This window comes from Chiloscyllium plagiosum, unplaced genomic scaffold, assembly GCF_037043375.1.
Source record: "Chiloscyllium plagiosum isolate Xiang-an unplaced genomic scaffold, Cpla_swu_hap1 HiC_scaffold_9, whole genome shotgun sequence".
NCBI lineage: Eukaryota > Metazoa > Chordata > Chondrichthyes > Orectolobiformes > Hemiscylliidae > Chiloscyllium > Chiloscyllium plagiosum.
In genome coordinates this window covers 65,840,428-65,858,672 of record NW_028270147.1, presented here as the reverse complement: position 1 = coordinate 65,858,672, position 18,245 = coordinate 65,840,428, and positions in this window count along the sequence as shown.

Here is an 18,245-nt window from a genome sequence, read left to right as displayed (position 1 = left end):
ATTGTATTTGCTTAAATTTATTTTAATAATGAAGGACGGTTCAGATTTTGCTATCAAAAGATCAATAGCCCATTCCACACTGTAATAACACAATAGAACCTGATATCCATGTTTCTATTATCTATCAGAACATTGCACCCTAGAAGAGCTTCTTTTCCTGATGATGAATAAATAATGTAATCCACCATTAGTTGTTTGTACTGTTTAATTTTACATTCTGTACGCCTAGGGATCTTACTCTACAAGACCATATTTCTAAATTCTTAACTGTCAACCAAATTGCATTACTCATCAGGTAAGCAGACAGTACTTTCAGCCTGACAGCTTCAAAATGAATTGCCTTTGTATCAAACCAAGGGACAATAAAATGGGAGGGCAGCCTGAAAAAGAATCCATGTTTCACAAAATAATTGAAATATATGTGAACAACAGCATGCAAAGTGAAAACATTAGCAAGCGTGAGTTGGACCGAAGGATGTGTTTCTGTGCTGTATGACTGTATGACTCAATTACTTCCCAAACAGGAATCTGCAAAAAAGACTGCAATTAAACAAACTCTGGTCATTTCAACAGAGAGACTGAATTCAACTGAATTTGAGAACTAGCATATGTCCATAAACACTCTGAACTGAGGAATTGTTTTTCAAGTATTTAAACCCATATTGTTAACCAACAAAAAGATAAAGAAGACACTGACATCTTTTGATGATATATTTAAAGAATTTGACAACAATTTTTTTAAAAATCATCAGATCATGAAATGTCACAGCATGATTCAAAAAAGAATATCACTTCCTGGAGAACTTTTTGGCTACTTCCTCATTGATATTTATACATTTTCAGAATTTTGTAAATATGGAGCTTTACAACGAGCACTAATTAAAGACAGGATTGTTATTGGAACTTTTAATTCATTTTTGTCAGGTCTTCTACAATGAAAGGAAGGCCTCACAGTGGATCAGATGGTCAAGATTGTATTAAAAACCGAGGTTCAGAAGTGCCACAAAAAATCTGGGCAACAGAATGACATGTTTACTCCAGCAAGCCATCTAGCAATTTCATAAAATACAAACACTCCAAATAGTCACATGACAACTTTTGATGCCAGAAGTCCACACTTGCCTTCATTGCTCAGTCCTTTAAGGATAGAAATTGTGAAATTGTTTTGAGGTTGTACAGGACATTGTTGAAGCCTCTTCTGGAATACTGTGTCCAGCTCTGGTCGCCCAGTTATAGGAAGAAAATTATTAAGCTGGAGAGGGTTCAGAAGAGATTTACCAGGATGTTGCTGGGAACAGAGTGTTTGTGTTATAAAGAAAGGTTGGATGGGTTAGAACTTGATTAATTGGAGTGTCGGAGGTTTATAACATCATGAGGGGTACAGATAGGATTAACAGTAAGTGCCTTTTCACTAGGGTGAGGGATCACAAGACTAGAATTCACATTTTTAAGGTGAGAGGAGGGAGATTTAAAAAAGACATGGGAGCAAATCTTTTAACACAGAGGGTGGTTCATATATGGAATGAACTTTCTGAGGAAGTGGTGGATGTGGGCACAGTTACAATGTTTAAAAGACACTTTAAGTAAGTACATTAATAGCAAGGGTTTGGGGGGATATTGGCCCGGAGCAAGCAGGGTGGGACTAGCTTAGTCTGGAATTATGTTCAGCATGGACTGGTTGGACTGAAGGGTCTGTTTCCGTGCTGTATGGCTGTATGGCTCTGTGACTAGAACATGTATCCTTAGGGAATGATGTATCTAATTGTGAAGAAATACTGTAGTCATTCCTTGGGGAAAGTTAAAAATCACACAACACCAGGTTATACTCCAACAGGTTTATTTGGAAGGACAAGCTTTTGGAGCGCTGCTCCTTCATCAGGTGGCTAGAATTGATAGTAAAACATCAAAGTATCATACAACTGATGCAAAGTATTGAACAAACCTAAATTGCTGTTAAGTCTTTAATCACTTAGAATGGAGATGCAGGTTTTGATTGATTAATATGTAAATCCCAGAACTTCTTTCAAGTCACAATCCTGAGAGAATTTAAGGTAACAGCTCAGCTCAGACAATGCATTAAAGATGTGGTTAAAGTCTGCCTGCATCCAAACTTGAGTCAGACAAATTGACCCCATAGACTTTGTATTTGCAGATTTGTATTTGGAGATACATTCTATTTTGTTTGAAAGCACATAATATGTAGGCAGTCAGTCATGTGACATTTTATAAATTCCTACTTTGGAAATAGAACCAGTCTGACTCAAGATTGGGACACAGACAAACTCTAACTCTTTAATGCATTGTCTGAGCTGAGATGTCACCTTTTTTTACACTGATAAAACCTTAAGCTATCTTGGGACTGTGACTTGGAAGGAGTTCTGGGATTTACCCATTCATCAACTGAAACCTGCATCCCCATTCTAAGTGATTAAAGACTTAACAGCAATTTAGGTTTGTTCAATACATTGCATCAGTATTATGACACTTTGATCTTTTACTATAAATTCTGTGTTCTATGACCCTGCCCCACTAGCTACCTCATGAAGGAGCAGTGCTCTGAAAGCTTGTATTTCCAAATAAACCTGTTGGACTTTAACCTGGTGTTGTGCGATTTTTTAACTTTGTCCACCTCAGTCCAACACCAGCACCTCCACATCATTCCTTGCAGAAATCACTGATCCTTATGAACTAGACGTATCAGAACTCAAATATCTCAATAGATATTCAATTCAATTCAAGCTTGATACAGTAGCAAGTGTCACTATATCATCTGACAAAACACTTTGGTTGGAAAACATAAATAACCTACCAATTTGATGCCACATGGTACAGATGAAACAACCCTGAAGATTAAAAGTATGTGAATGTTCAATAAGATATAAAGATTTTCAGCTGGCAAAACGTACTGAAGTCATCCAGATCCAGAACACTTCACTTCTGAGCAGGAAGGCATATTTTGCTGTAAAAGCTTGAAATTGGAGGAATGATTACAACCATCTGGGAAACCTTCTGTCATTGATCAACTTGATGTATGTCAACAACAAGAGGATATTCTTCGAGGAGAAAGTGAGGATTGCAGATGCTGGAGATCAGAGCTGAAAATGTGTTGCTGGAAAAGCGCAGCAGGTCAGGCAGCATCCAAGGAGCAGGAGAATCGACGTTTCGGGCATGAGCCCTTCTTCAGGACCGTTTCGAGCTCATGCCCGAAACATCGATTCTCCTGCTCCTTGGATGCTGCCTGACCTGCTGCGCCTTTCCAGCAACACATTTTCAACAAGAGGATATTATACATCTCAAAAGAATGCTGACTGAACCCAGAATGAAGCACACACCAACTGGGGTCAGCTACGTTGGTATCAAACTATTGTTACACATTAGCAACATTTTTTTAAAAATGATCAAATTTCACAAAGCTTAAAGAACTGTTTACTTGTTCCTCACCTATGGAAAACTCTTCAGGACGTGACTTCCAGGAAACTCTGATAAAACCACCATCAGAATCCAGTGATGAACTCTTAACATAATCAATCCAGAGAACACAACTATTATGTGAAGAGAAATAAAAGAAATTGCTAGATAAACTCAGCAAATTATGGAGAGAGAAATAATTAACATTTTGAATTCAAAGTTTCAGTTTGAAAGAAGAGTTATTCTGAACTTGAAGCAACTCTGTTTCTGTCTGCACAGATAATGCCAAACGTGCTGAGGGTCTCCAGCTTTTTCTGTTTTAGCTCAGATCACCAGCATCCATAGTAGTTTGCTTTAACTTGTTCACAGATCATGCTAACACTTCTCAGCAGTGCCGCTGATAATAACAAATCTCAGAAAAATGATGACACCAGCTGGAAAAACATGCAAGTCACCCTTTATTTACACATGGAAGTTCTTGACACTGATCCAGCTCCATTAGAGCCAACTCTCAGAGTGAGCAGGATGTCTGACACTCCTGTTTATATCTGTCAGCCAGGGCTCCCTGATTGTACCAGATTAGCAGCCTCAATCAGGGAACTCATATCCTATGCTTTCCACCTGATTGACCTCATTACATTCATTACATCCCTCCCCTCTGAGTCTGAGGACAAAGGCCAGTTCATTTTTTGTAGCTCCTCCTGGGGCTTTTAGCACTGGGTCAGATTCCTCTTACTCTGCCTGCACAGTAGCTCATCTCTTGCGTCTGGCACAACTTGGAAAAAATTCACTCTCGCCTTTGGGCGGTAAACACATCTAAGTGGTGACATCGACTGTATCTATCTCAGATTCCAAGGTATCTTCAACACTTGACAGAGAGGGAGAACCCATGGATTTCAGAACAGTCAGAAAGGCTGTTGAGGAGCTGGATACATTTTGCTCTCACACTGTTTGTACATTTGCGGATTTCATATGGCCCACCGCCTTGTTCACTCAAATGTTATATGTCACTGGATCCAACCTTGTCCTGATCATGCTTCTTATCCATGTAAGGCCATTCCCATGGTTCCTAGACCAAATTTTGTTCCTGAAATAAACTGTGTCTCTCACTTAGTGGAATCTTGTGTCCAGCATTGGCATTCCTAAGACTGTATCACACTCCCCCCACCTCTCAAGGTCCGGGAAGATCAGATTTAACCGAGTTCAGAGTCTTGTCCCGATTATCAACTCTGCTGAAGCTATCCTTATAGTTGCATACGGGGTGGTCCTGTAAGCAAATAGGAATGAGGACAGTTTGGTATCTAGTGAAGCTGTAGGCTATTTCACTAAGCCTGCCTTCAAAGTTTGGACTGCTCTTTCTGCCAGACCATGGGATGATGGATGAAATAGAGGTGTCCTTTTATGTCGACTACCATTTGAATTTTGGAAATACCAAATTCCCTGCTGGCAAACAATGGCCTGTTATCTGTGACCAATACTTCTGGAAGTCCATGCATTACAAAAGATGTGTGCAGCTTTTCTATCGTCCTCCCCATGTTGGACAAATGAACTCAAGACACATCCAGACACTTTGAATGGGTGTCCACAATGACTGAGAACATTGAGCCCATTGAGAGGACCTGCATAGTCGATACGTAACTGAGTCCAGGGTTTACCAGCCATTCCCACGAATGTTGGGGACTTCCTGGCAGTTATGTCTGTCTTTATTGGCACTCTGGGCAATGCCCAACCAATGCAGTAATGTCTGCATCCAATCCTGGCCACCAGACATAACTTCTCACCAATATCTTTAATTTGGAAATGCCTAGATGACTCTGGTGGAGATCAGCCTTCATCTGGCAGGGACCTTTGCTTGGAATATTCACTCTTGCTTCTTATAATAACATGCTGTCTCTGTCATGGACCAGGCCAGACCCCCTCAAAACATTTCAAGGAAGTAGCCAGGACCCTAACTTTGCGAGATGCTTTAATCAGGTGTAATGCAAATATTCCAGGAGGGATGTAACTGGCCCAACCACTGAATCTTGCCTTTCATTAGTAATTTAGTGAGTGGAGCAGCAACACTGCTAACATTTGGTTCAAATTTTTGATAAAATCCACTCAATCCCAGAAATTGTAGTTCTGCTCTGTTTGTCGATGGTAAGGGAACCTCTTCAATAGCATTTGTTTGTGCATTCCATAGGACCATTTGTCCATGTCCAATAATATGGCCCAGGAAGGTGACTTCAGCTTTGGCAAATTCACTTCTACTCAGGTTTATCACCAAGCCTGCCTCCCGAAGTTGATTGAACAATTCCGATCAATGTTGCAAATGTTCCTTCCATGTATGACTAAAAATTAGTAAAGTGACTAAAAGCAGAGCATTGTTCACAGCAAACTGCACAGGACAATATCGACCACAACACCACACAACCCTGTCATGGCAACCACTGCAAGACATGTCAAAGTGTCGACATAGATATCACCATTACACGTGGGGACACCACCCACTCTATATGTGACAGGTACTCATGTGACTCAGCCAACGCTGTCTATCTCATGCGCTGCAGGCAAGCATGCTCCAAGACATGGTATATTGGCAAGACAAAGTAGCCGCTACCACAATGGATGACTAGAACACCACACAACAATCACCAGATAGGGATGTTCCTTCTCAGGCTGGGAATACTTCAGTAGTCAGGGACATTTGGCCTCAGATCTTCGGGTGACCATTCTCCAAGGTGGACTTCTGGATAGGCAACAATGCAGAGTGGATGGGCATATTAATCAATTGAAACCTGCAACTCATAAAAGATGAAAGACTTAACAGCAATCTAGGTTTGTTCAAAATATCGCATCAGTTTTATGACACTATGACCTTTTGCTATAAATTCTGTGCCTTTGATCCTGCTCCATTAGCTACCTGATGAAGGTGCAGCACTCTGAAAGCTTGTACTTCCAAATAAACCTGTTGGACTACAACCTAGTGTTGTGTGATTTTTAACTTTGTCCACCCCAGTCTAACACCCACACTTCCCCATGACAAAAGTCACCAGGTCATCTATATATCCAACATAATTGGATACTCCAGCAATGATCTTATTGGTTAGTCTCTGAAATGTGGCTGGCACATTTTTCATACCAAACCACACGACTTTAAATTGATAGAGTCTATTTGGCGTTACGAAAGCTGAAATTGTCTTCACTCTTTCACAGATACCTGCCAGTATCCTATAAGCAAGTCCTATAAGCAAGTCCAACTTAGAAATACAAGTTGCTTGTCTGACCTTTTCAATACAGTCTGCCAAATGTGGAATTAGATATGCATGAATCTTTGTAATTGCATTGACTTTGACTTTTTGATTTCTTGTTGGTTCCTGTTTCATACATATATGCTGTGATACTTTGAAATGCTGTCTAGCCCACTCCCCTGCTCTATTTAATTGTTACCTAAAATTTGACACATAATCCAAATATGTGGTCTCTGAATTATGGCTTACCAATTTCTCCTTAATTAATTTCAGTGGTCCTCTCACTTCATGCCCAAAAACTAATTCAAATGGACTGAATTTGGTTGATTCATTTGGTGCATCTCTGATTGCAAGAAGTACAAATGGAATTCCCTTATCCCAATCATCAGGATAGTCTTGACTATAAGCCCTCAACATGGTCTTTAATGTCTGATGCTACCTTTCTAGCACTCTCTGTGATTCAGGATGGTATGCAGTTGATTTGAATTGTGTTATTCCTAAGCTGTCCATAATCTTTGTGAAAAATTTTGAGGTGAAGTTTGACCCTTGATCTGATTGTATCTCTGTGGGTAATCTGTAACTAGTGAAACATTTGAGTATCTCCTCTACAATCCTTTTAGCTGTGATATTGTGTAATGGAATGACCTCTGGAAATCTAGAAGACACATCTATTATTATCAACAAGTACTGATTCCCACTTTTTGTTTTAGGTAGGTGTCCTATGCAATCAATTAAAACTCTTATAAAAAGCTCTTCCAATGCAGGAATAGGTATTAAAGGTGTGGGTTTTATTACCGCCTGTGGTCTTTTCAATTACCTGATATGTATGACATGTCTGGCAAAATTCAACTACATCCTTGAGCAGTCCAGGCCAGTAAAAATAATTTTCTATTTTAGTTTGTGTTTTTCTCATCTCTAAATGACCCCCTAATAGTAATTCATGTGCTACCCACAACACCTCCTTTCTATAACCTATGGTTAATACGACTTTATGAGCTTCTGCCCATTTTTCATCTGCCACAAATATGTGATAGTCTCCATTTCCTCACTAAGACATCATTTTTAAGATAGTAGCATATCAGGATACATCTAGATTCTTCTTCGGTGTATGCTTTTTGACATAATTGGTTTAGTTTCTCATCTTTCTGCTGTAGTTTGGTTAATTTCTCTGAACTAAACGTGGTGCTTTGTCATCTATCTGCTCTTGGTTTGTCTCAACCATCTGATCAAACAGAGTCTTGGCTAATTCTACTTCAACTTTGTTATCTATACTCTTTGGTCTTTCTGTTTCAACTGGTGACTTTGTGACCCTGTTCCCACACACTCTGGAAAAATCCCAGGATAGGTGTCCTGTAGTAGTTCAATTGTCGGAGTTTTCACTGACTTTTCAACTATAATAGGCAGCACTCCTACCTGTGAGCCAGCTGTATCATTAGTAAGGACAAATTGTATTCCTGGAGCTGAGAGTTTATCCAGTATTCCTACCATGACTTTTCCACTCTTCACTGGACACTCATTGCTCACTGAATTCCCATTACTAGTACCTTTTCTGGAAATAGTCCTTCAGATGCACATATGTCCTCAACTTTAAAATCAAAGTTTTGAGAGGATCCTATATCTCTTAATATTATAACCTCTTTACCTGCTGATCCTGGCCTATGCAAGTAAACTTTACCTTCTCAGGGGTATGGTTTAAGAAGATCTGGCACTTCCTCCTTAACTATCTCCGACCAGATTGTTCATTCTGGTGCAATGTTTTAGCCTCCACTGTGCTTTCCATTACAAATCCAACAAAATTCACTGGCTTATCCTATTTTCCTTCGTCTGGCTTCCCAGTGCTTTTCCTAACCCACCAACCCTGTGATTTCATGTGACCTACTTTATTGTAGTGACAACACTGGATCTTTTTAACTTCTCTTTCCCCTTCAAGGGTTTCCTTTTCACCCTGTGGCAAGTTATCCTTATGATCTTCACCGAGAACAACCTTTCCCTTACCCTGTGAGGATTTCTCTACTCCCCAATTTCTACCCCTCACTGATTGAAATTGGTTTTGGAAACCAAACTTAGATTTATGAACCAACTCATCATCATCAGCCAATTCAGCTGCTAATCTTGCCATTTTAACTCTCTGCTCTTCCACAGGAGTTCTCACTACTTCAGGAAGTGAATTTTTGAACTCCTCTAAATAATCGTCTCTCTAAGAGCATCACAGATTTGCTCCATTTTTAATGCCCATACCCAACTATCAAAATTACTTTATTCAATCCTTTCAAATTCAGTGTAGGTTTGACCAGAGTCCCTCATTTAATTCTTGAAATGTTGTCTGTTGGCTTCTGGCACAAGCACATATGCATTTAAGATGGCTTTCTTCACCTCCTCATACACTCCAGATACCTCCTCTGGTAGTGATGCGGACAGCTCACTAGCTCTACCTATGTTTTGTCTGGCTCAACAAAACCCACATGGTCACTGGCCACAGAATTTGTTTAGTCAACTTTTCAAATGAGATGAAAAAGGTTTCTACATCCTTCTCATCAAATTTAGGCAATGCTTGAGTATACTTAAACAGATTCTCACCAGGCCTTCAGCTACCATAGGTTTTCTCATACCCACTCACCAATGAAAAAAATGTGTTGGTATTGGCCTCCATTAGAACCGGGTGACCTTTTACCCAGATGTTTATTTTGATTGGTTCTGACTTGGATGTTGCTAAGCAATTTAACTGTTCCAACCAGAAGTAAGTAGACTTTCTAGGGAGTAAGAGAACTCCTAGATACTGGCCTAGGAGTTCTCTTACTCAATTTAGGTCTAGTAGGACGCTTTTGCAGTCTCAAGTCTTCATACCAGCAGCAACCTCAATGGCTTGTTGGCCCAGAAGTTGACCGTTTGGCTGAGGCCTGGCTTAGTTTTGGGGCTTGCTGTGGGCTCAGCTAAGGTCCCTCTGTTCAGGCTATGTCCTGAGTGAGCCTGTGCAATTGCCTTCTCTCAAGTGGTGTTCCCCAAGCTCAGTCAGACTGGTGAGAGTATCCACTTCCAACAGAATACTCTGTAATTTATATGCTCCACTTGCCACATTTTCTAATGATAAAGCCAGTTGTAGTGCCTGTTTGAAGTCCAGTTGGGCTTCAGCTCATAGGCACTTTTGCACGGTTACATCATTAATTCCACATACCATATGGCATCTCATTAAGGATTAAACCAAAGTTACATGCCTCTGCCAGTTGCCAATGACTATTTGTCATATCAAGAATTTGTAAAGTTAAAGACTTACAGGGGAAAAGGGATAGAGTTAACTTTGACGTACTGTTTTAAGCAGTTATGAAGTAGATTAAACAAGGGGAAATCAAAAGAGAAAATGCTGGAAAATCTCAGCAGGTCTGGCAGCATCTGTAAGGAGAGAAAAGAGCTGGTGTTTCGAGTCTAACTGACCCTTTGTCAAAGCTAAAAAAAGGGAGAAATAGGGAGGTATTTATACTAGGCTGAGAGAAGGTGAGTCATGGCTCCAGAAGCAAAGGTAGCAATAAAGAGGTGATAATGGCAGTGCATAGAGAGATTGTAGGGAGATCCCCCCCATCCCCCACATATTTTGTCACATAGCACTGGCTTCAGCCTTCGTCATTCACAGCTCCTAATCTCCCTATAATCCTAGTGTGTGTGTGTGTGTGTCTGACAGATTGTGTATGTGAATATATGTGTGTCTGTATGTGTGTCTTCATATCTGTGTGTGTTTGTGTATGTATGTGTCTGAGGATATGTGTGTGTCTGTGTGAGTGTATGCCTGAGTGTGTGCATGAATGTATATGTGTTCTGTCTGTGTGTGTGTAAGTATCTGTGAGAGAGTGTGTGTGAGTATGTGTGTGAATGTGTCTCTGAGTGTGTGTGCATGTGAGTGAGAGTATGTGAGTGTGTGCGTGAGTATGTGTGTGTGTGTGTCTGTCTACATATGAATATGTGAGTGTGTGTGTCTCTGTATGAGTGTGTTTTTGTGTATGTCTGTGAATATGTGTGAGTGTGTGTGTCTGTGTGACGTTGCATATGTTTATGTGTATGGGTGTGTGTAAGTATGTGAGTGTGTGCGTCTCTGTGTGAGGTTGTGTATGTGTATGTGAATGCGCGTGTTTATGTGTATGAGTGTGTGTGAGTACGTGAGTGTGTGTGTCCCTGTGTTTATGTGTATGTGTGAGTATGTGAGTTTGTGTGTCTGTGTGTGTGTCTGCTTGTGATGCCCTTTCACCCTGCTTACATTCCCCAGTGAAATTTATGCTCCAATAATCTTCATTTTTAATAAGTTCTTAATTGAACTTAGTTTATTTTGAAGTTGAAGTAACACTAACTCATTATTTACTTCCCTATTCCATGACCAAAGACTGAACTGGATAAATATTTTTCAGTTTTAATAATACACAAATATTCCCAACAAGAGCAGACTATTCAGCCCTCCAATCCTTTTCCACCATTTCACAATAATTTTATGGCTGTCCTATCCAGTTCCACATTCCCACGCTATCCCTGGATCCCATCATTCCACATGGTATTTAAAAAGCTATTGATCTCTGCTTTGAATTATACACAACAACTGAGCAGCCACAGCTCCTCTGTGGCAGAGATATTCTCTCCAAATGAAAACATTTATCCACATCTTAGCCTTAAATGATCAACCTCTTTATTTTGAGACTCTGCCCACTAACTCTAAACTCCCAGGCCAAGAGAAACATTTTATCAACATCTACACTATCAAGTCTTGAATAATTTTATATATTTCAATGAGGTCACCTCTCATTCTTCTAAACTCCAGGCAATAAATGTGTAGCCCACTTAATCTCCCCTCATGGGTCAAACCCTCATCACTGATCAGGGACATTTAGAGGCATTCACAAAAGACAAGTATATTCTTGAGGTGATTTGACCGAACTGCCCACAGTAAGGTATATAATTCTAGTTCCTTTATTCATACTCCAATCCTCTTTAAGTAAAAGCTAACATACCATTTACGTTCTCAATTACCTGATGTACTTGATTTCAACATAACATCAGCCAGGAATAAATATAGTTAATTCTCATTCCGTAGCATGAGGTCTCTGCTCCGGCAGGTATTTTAAGTGATTCATCCTGGATTTCAACAGGTAGATTATTGGAAAACTTCTTACTTTGCTCAAGATAGTATCCATGAAATCAGTTTTCAATTCCTGGAATCCTGGATAATATTGGAGCAATGGAAATATTATCTAGGTGAAGATGCATTCACGAAAAATTCCGATTCATTTGAAAGGCATGATTACAGCATTGGGCTATGTTATCTGGCATGTCAGTTTCCACTGAAACTCAGAGAACTGATTTCTTGACAGACCTAGATCTGAATGTGTCAGCCTTGAAGTGAAGTGTTCAATATGTCAGACTAACTTTATTTAACTGCACACACACCTACATTCATCGATACTGAAATGAATCATGGCCTGAGGGGTGGGAAGGTGATGATGGACTAAACCATTAATTAGGTAATCTTGTTTAAATCATGACGCATCATCTCAATTAGAAATAATGAAACCATGGAAGTACGAGCTTGTCACATAGATGGTATCATCTTTAGAAAGTCTAGGTGCAGCTGCACACAGAAATTGGAAAAGTGGACACCAGTCTGCGGGAAACTGGCATCAGTCCTCAGGCAAGTGGAGCCAGCAAGTGGACCAGTGTTCCAGCAAACTGTGCAAGTTAGGAAGTAACGAGGGCTTCAACAATACAATAGGGCTGAGGGATCTAGATTTGGCAGCTGCAGCAAATCTAGGAGTAGAGTCAAAGCAGGAGAGCAACATAGTAGCATAGACAATGGAGGGCAGGGAATGGAAGGTATGGATAGAGAGAATAAACCCAAGAATTCACCAAAAGTCAAGACAAAGAAACCAAAATGAGAAAGCTAAATTCTTCAAGGAATTTGTATTAATTTATAACTCATAGTTAATTTCTGTCAGTACCAGTTGCTGGTAATTGCTTGTTTTATTATTACGGGGAGAAAGTGAGGTCTGCGGATGCTGGAGATCAGAGTTGAAAATGTGTTGCTGGAAAAGCGCAGCAGGTCAGGCAGCATCCTCGGAACAGAAGAATCAACGTTTCTGGCATAAGCCCTTCTTTGTTTTATTATTACGCTGATTTTAAAATAGGCTTTATTAATTTTGCAAAAGCTCATCAAATGACCACATTAATGTTGTAGCTGATTTGTCCTAAAAAGATTTAACTATATTAGCATCTCAATAATCTTTGCCGTAAACAGCTGCAATCTACGTATCCTACAGTTCATTCAGATCACCACGCTGTATCAAATAACTAATTCACATAGAGGAAACTATTTACTGGGGAAATGCACTGACTGCTCATTACATCTCCTATCACCTTAGAGTCAGAGTCATAGAGATGTACAGCACAGAAACAGACCCTTTGGTCCAACTCGTCCATGCTGACCAGATATACTAAACTAATCTAGTCCCATTTGCCAGCACTTGGCCCATATCCCTCAAACCCTTCTTATTCATTTTCCCATCAAGATGCCTTTCAAATGTTGCAATTGTACTAGCCTCCGCCACTTCTTCTGGCAGCTCATTACATACACGTGCCATCCTCTGCGTGACAAAAGTTGCCCCTCAGGTCTCTTTTATATCTTTTCCCCTCTCACCCTAAACCTATGCCCTCTAGTTCTGGACTCCCTGACCCCAGGTAAAAGACTTTGTCTATTTCTCCTATCCATGCCCCTCATGATTTTATAAACCTCTATAAGGTCACCCCTCAGCCTCCGACGCTCCAGGGAAAACAGCCCCAGCCTATTCAACCTCTCCCTATCACTCAAATCATATTTCTAAAATACTTCGTAGAGTCTAAATTATTTTGTTTATTACAAATAAAAATGAAATATATCTGAAAGAGGTAATCAGGCTAACTCCTTAAAGAGTTTATATTTCTGCCCAGTTCCAACAGAAGCCTTCTTGTGCTGCAATGTGATGTGACGCTGACTCAACGTGCCTCCACTGGGATAGTATTGATTTTATTCTGTCAAGCAGGTCACCCTGAAATCGATTATGGCCCTATCTCCATTGGTCTCTGGTAAGCAGCTGTAATCCACCAAACCTGTACCTGTGGAAAGGACACCCAACTGCGTAGTACAAGCAAAAACAGAAATTTCTGGAGACACCTAGCAGGTCTGACAGAATCTCTGGGGGTGAAAGCAAAGTTAACATTTTGGGCCCAATGATCATTTTTCTGGTTCTGATGAACAGTCACCAGACTCAAAACTTTACCTCTCTTTCTCTATCCAGATGCAGCTAGACCTGTTGAGTTGTATCTGCAATTTCTGTTTTTGTTTCAAGATTTTGAGCATCGGTAGTGCTGTGCTTTACATTCAGGGAGTATAAGAGTCAGTGTTCCTGAGAAATCTGTACACCTTACATTGTGCAAAATAGCAAAGATGGATGAAAAAAAGTCAGGTGAAAAATTACCTTCAAAGTTTCAGGGGGTCTCAGAAGTCAGCAAAAAAGTGTCAGCAGCCTTCATGTATTTTTAGGCATAGCTATCAGCTTCTTTATCATAATGGAGTACCTATTTTTAAACATTTCTAGCAGTTTCAAATCACTATTTGTCTGAGAAAAACCTTATCTTAACTACTGAATCAAGTAAAAACAATAACTCAGAGATACCAACGGCTGTATAGAACCTTTCTCCCCTCCCCTTCTCTCTGTCTCCATCCCCTCTCCAACCCGACACTTGTTGGATATTTATTATCCTGCCTGACCTTCCACTCTGTGATGCTGAATGTTCTGTCCTCAGTAACGGTCTCAGTTTTATCCCTCTGCATCCCAAACTCACTGAATTTCAGGCATGACATGATGCTGAACTTCTCGTTCATCACCTCCACATCCATTTCTTTGGAGAGTCCTCTCCCCATCCCACAGAATCCTTCACCCACGTCCAACACTCTCCCTGAACCTGGAAACCTCCTTCTGGCCTTTTACCTGCACTCGACCCCTTTATTGAGAACCGTGGAATGGAATTGGTCACCCTTTTATTCTCTGCTACCCACCCCCTTATTCATTCCACGCTATCTCCTTCTGAACTGACTGAACTATATGTTCTCAGATCCAAGTCTGACTTTGTAATTAAACCTACTGACAAGGCAGGTGCTGCTGTGGCCTGGCAGACTGACATCAACATTGTAGAGGCTGAGTACTAGCTTTCAGATACCTCCTCCTAACTCCCCCTGGGCCATAGCCTCACCAGAGAACATCAGGCCATTGTATCCATAGGGGTCATGAAGCTCATTGCATCGAGTGACTCCCCCCTCACCACCACCATCGCCTCCAAGCTCATATGTCCCCAATGCTCGCTTCTACCTCCTTCCCAAAATCCACAAACAAGCAGACCTTTTGTTTCTGCCTGCTCCTCCATCACAGAACTCATCTATTCCTGCCTTGACTTGCTTTTCTCTCCCCTCGTCCAGACCTTTGCCACTTACATCAGTGATGGTCACCTGAAGGTCCGAGGTGACCATCCTCCAAGGCGGACTTCGGGACAGGCAGCAGCGAAAAGTGGCCGAGCAGAGGCTGATAGCTAAGTTCGGTACCCATAGGGAGGGCCTCAACCGGGACCTTGGGTTCATGTCACATTACAGGTGACCACCATTGCACGATACACAAACACACAGACACACCTATACACACACATACATACGGACAAACATATACACAGACACGCACACAGACACTCACACATACCCTTATACACATACCAAACATATACACACACACTCCCACACTCACACAGGCATCCTCTCAGATACTTAGACCACTCTACACTCATGCACACACATATACACTCTCTCTCACAGACACTTACAACTCCCCCACCCCAGACACGCACACACACTCCCACATTCACACATGCACTCCCTCACAGACTTAAGACATTCTACACTCACTACACACACATATACACCCTCACACTCACAAGCCCCAACCCAGACAGACAGACACACACACATAGGCAAAGACCAGACCCACATGCACACATATATTTTATGGGGTGAATTTGTACTTGCAGAGTTACATTGTACTTTGCTCAAAAACTGCATGAATTTATGTAAAACTCTGTTATCTCACTTTTTAGATTAGAATCTATCGAAACATCATGGCATAGACAGAGGACACAGGGGGCTAACACCTTCAACATATTGTCTGGCTAACACCCATTGTTACAGTTAACCTGAGAATGCAACTTTTAAAAAAAGGTTTTGCGATTTACACATGAAAGAAGTGAAACTATCATGGTATCCGAAAAGATGAAAGACTCAACAGACAAACAAAGTATTTTTTAATATATAATTTCAGTTACATCACACTGTAAATTTTTGCTATAAATTCTGTGCCTTAGAATTGTGTCCTCCACTACCACCTGATGAAGGAGCATCACTCCGAAAGCCAGTGTGCTTCCAATTAAACCTGTTGGACTATAACCTGGTGTTGTGTGACTTTTAACTATTAAAAGCTCACAAGTCAGGTGATGTACCAGGAATGCATTGTTGGTTTGCAGGCATTTAAAGTTCTGTTCCCTACTTGCTACAACATGTAGTAGCAGGTACACATTTATATTTAGCGATCTCATGCTGAATTCCTCATCAGTAAGCTTCCTGTCAAAGATAGAAATATGAGATTTGATCAGCATTTAAGCATGTTTCAGAGTCTTCTAAGTCGAGTTGAATCATGAGGGGTCTCAAATGATTCAGGGTGATCTCACATTCTTTCCTGAATAAGCAGCAAATCAGAAAGAAACAGTTCCATCAGCTTTCCTCCAAATATTTCTCCTTTCTGGTTCACATTGCATCCATTTACATTGTCCAACTGTTAACAGGCAGCTGCAGTTATGCAGCAGCTCATCATTCTTAAAACAAAGTGGTTAGAAGGAACAGGTCTGGAAACATAAGTATGTCTGTGAGTTCCAATAAACAAGACCTCAAGCTTGAAGAAACCTCAGTTAAATTTATACTTATATTTCTTAACTGCTGATTTGAATTCTTCGGCCTTGATATTTGAAAAGGACAATTTTAATACTATTGCTTCAGTTGTCAATAAATCCTAAATCAGTCCATAATGAGCAGCAACTTAAGGTAAGTTAATTTTAATGTGAGAATTTGATTAGATTCCCTACAGTGTGGAAACAGGCCCTTTGGCCCAACAAGACCACACCGACCCTCTGAAGAGCAACCCACTCAGACTCATTCCCCTCTGACTAATGCACCTAACACTATGGGTATTTGACCTAACCTAGGCATCTTTGGACTGTGGGAGGAAACCAGATCACACCCACGCAGATGTAGGGAGAACATGCAAACTCCCGACAGACAGTTGCCCGAGGCAGGAATTGAACCCAGGTCCCAGGCGCTGTGAGGCAGCTGTGCTAACCACTGAGCCACCATGCCGTGTCTCTGGAGGCTCCATTATCAGTGCTCAGTGCCTGCAATGACAAAACCATGGACAATCTGTCAGAAGCTAACCAGAATAAAACAGTATTGTCTTGCAGTCATGTTGATCACATATAGTTTACAGGCAGATATTTAATTTCATCCCACCCTTTACATAAGTACAATCACTCTGTAACAGGAGCACAATTGTGTTGGAGCCCAGTTACATTCTAACTCCACCCAGAATATGCACGGTATACACTTTGTCCTTTGTTCACATCAAATGAAAAATATTTCCACCAAAAATAGTCATGATCGTCATGAAAGTTGAAAATGCAATGGCTCTGGCATCACAAACATAATTTTTCAGTCTTGACACTGGAAATATATGACTTCATAATGTCCCTCCAAATAATATTATGTCCAGGGATGTTGCGCTGTTTCCTTGACTAAGAAGAGGTCCTAGGGAGTGTTGCTGAACAAAGAGACCTTGGAGTGCAGATTCATAGCTCCTTGAAAGTAGAGTCGCAGGTAGACGGGATAGTGTAGAAGGCATTTGGCATGCTTTCCTTTATTGGTCAGAGTATTGAGTACAGGAGTTGGGAGGTCATGTTGCGGCTGTACAGGACTTGGTTAGCCCACTGTTGGAAGATTGCGTGCAAATCTGGTCTCCTTCCTATCAGAAAAATGTTGTGAAACTTGAAAGGGTTCAGAAAAGATTTACAAGGATATTGCCAGGGTTGGAGGATTTGAGCTATAGGGAGAGGCTGAACAGGCTGGAGCTGTTTTCCCTGGAGCGTTGGAGGCTGAGGGGTGACCTTATAGAGGTTTACAAAATTATGAGGGGCATTGATAGGATAAATAGACAAAGTCTTTTCCCTGGGGTCGGGGAGTCCAAAACTAGAGGACATAGGTTTAGGGTGAGAGGGGAAAGATATAAAAGGGAGCTAAGGGGCAACTTTTTCACGCAGAGGGTGGTACATGTATGGAATGAGCTGCCAGAGGATGTGGTGGAGGCTGATATAATTGCAACATTTAAGAGGCATTTGGATGGGTATATGAATAGGAAGGGTTGGAGGGATATGGGCCGGATTGTGGCAGGTGGGACTAGATTGGGTTGGGATATCTGGTCGGCATGGACGGGCTGGAACGAAGGGTCCATTTCCATGCTG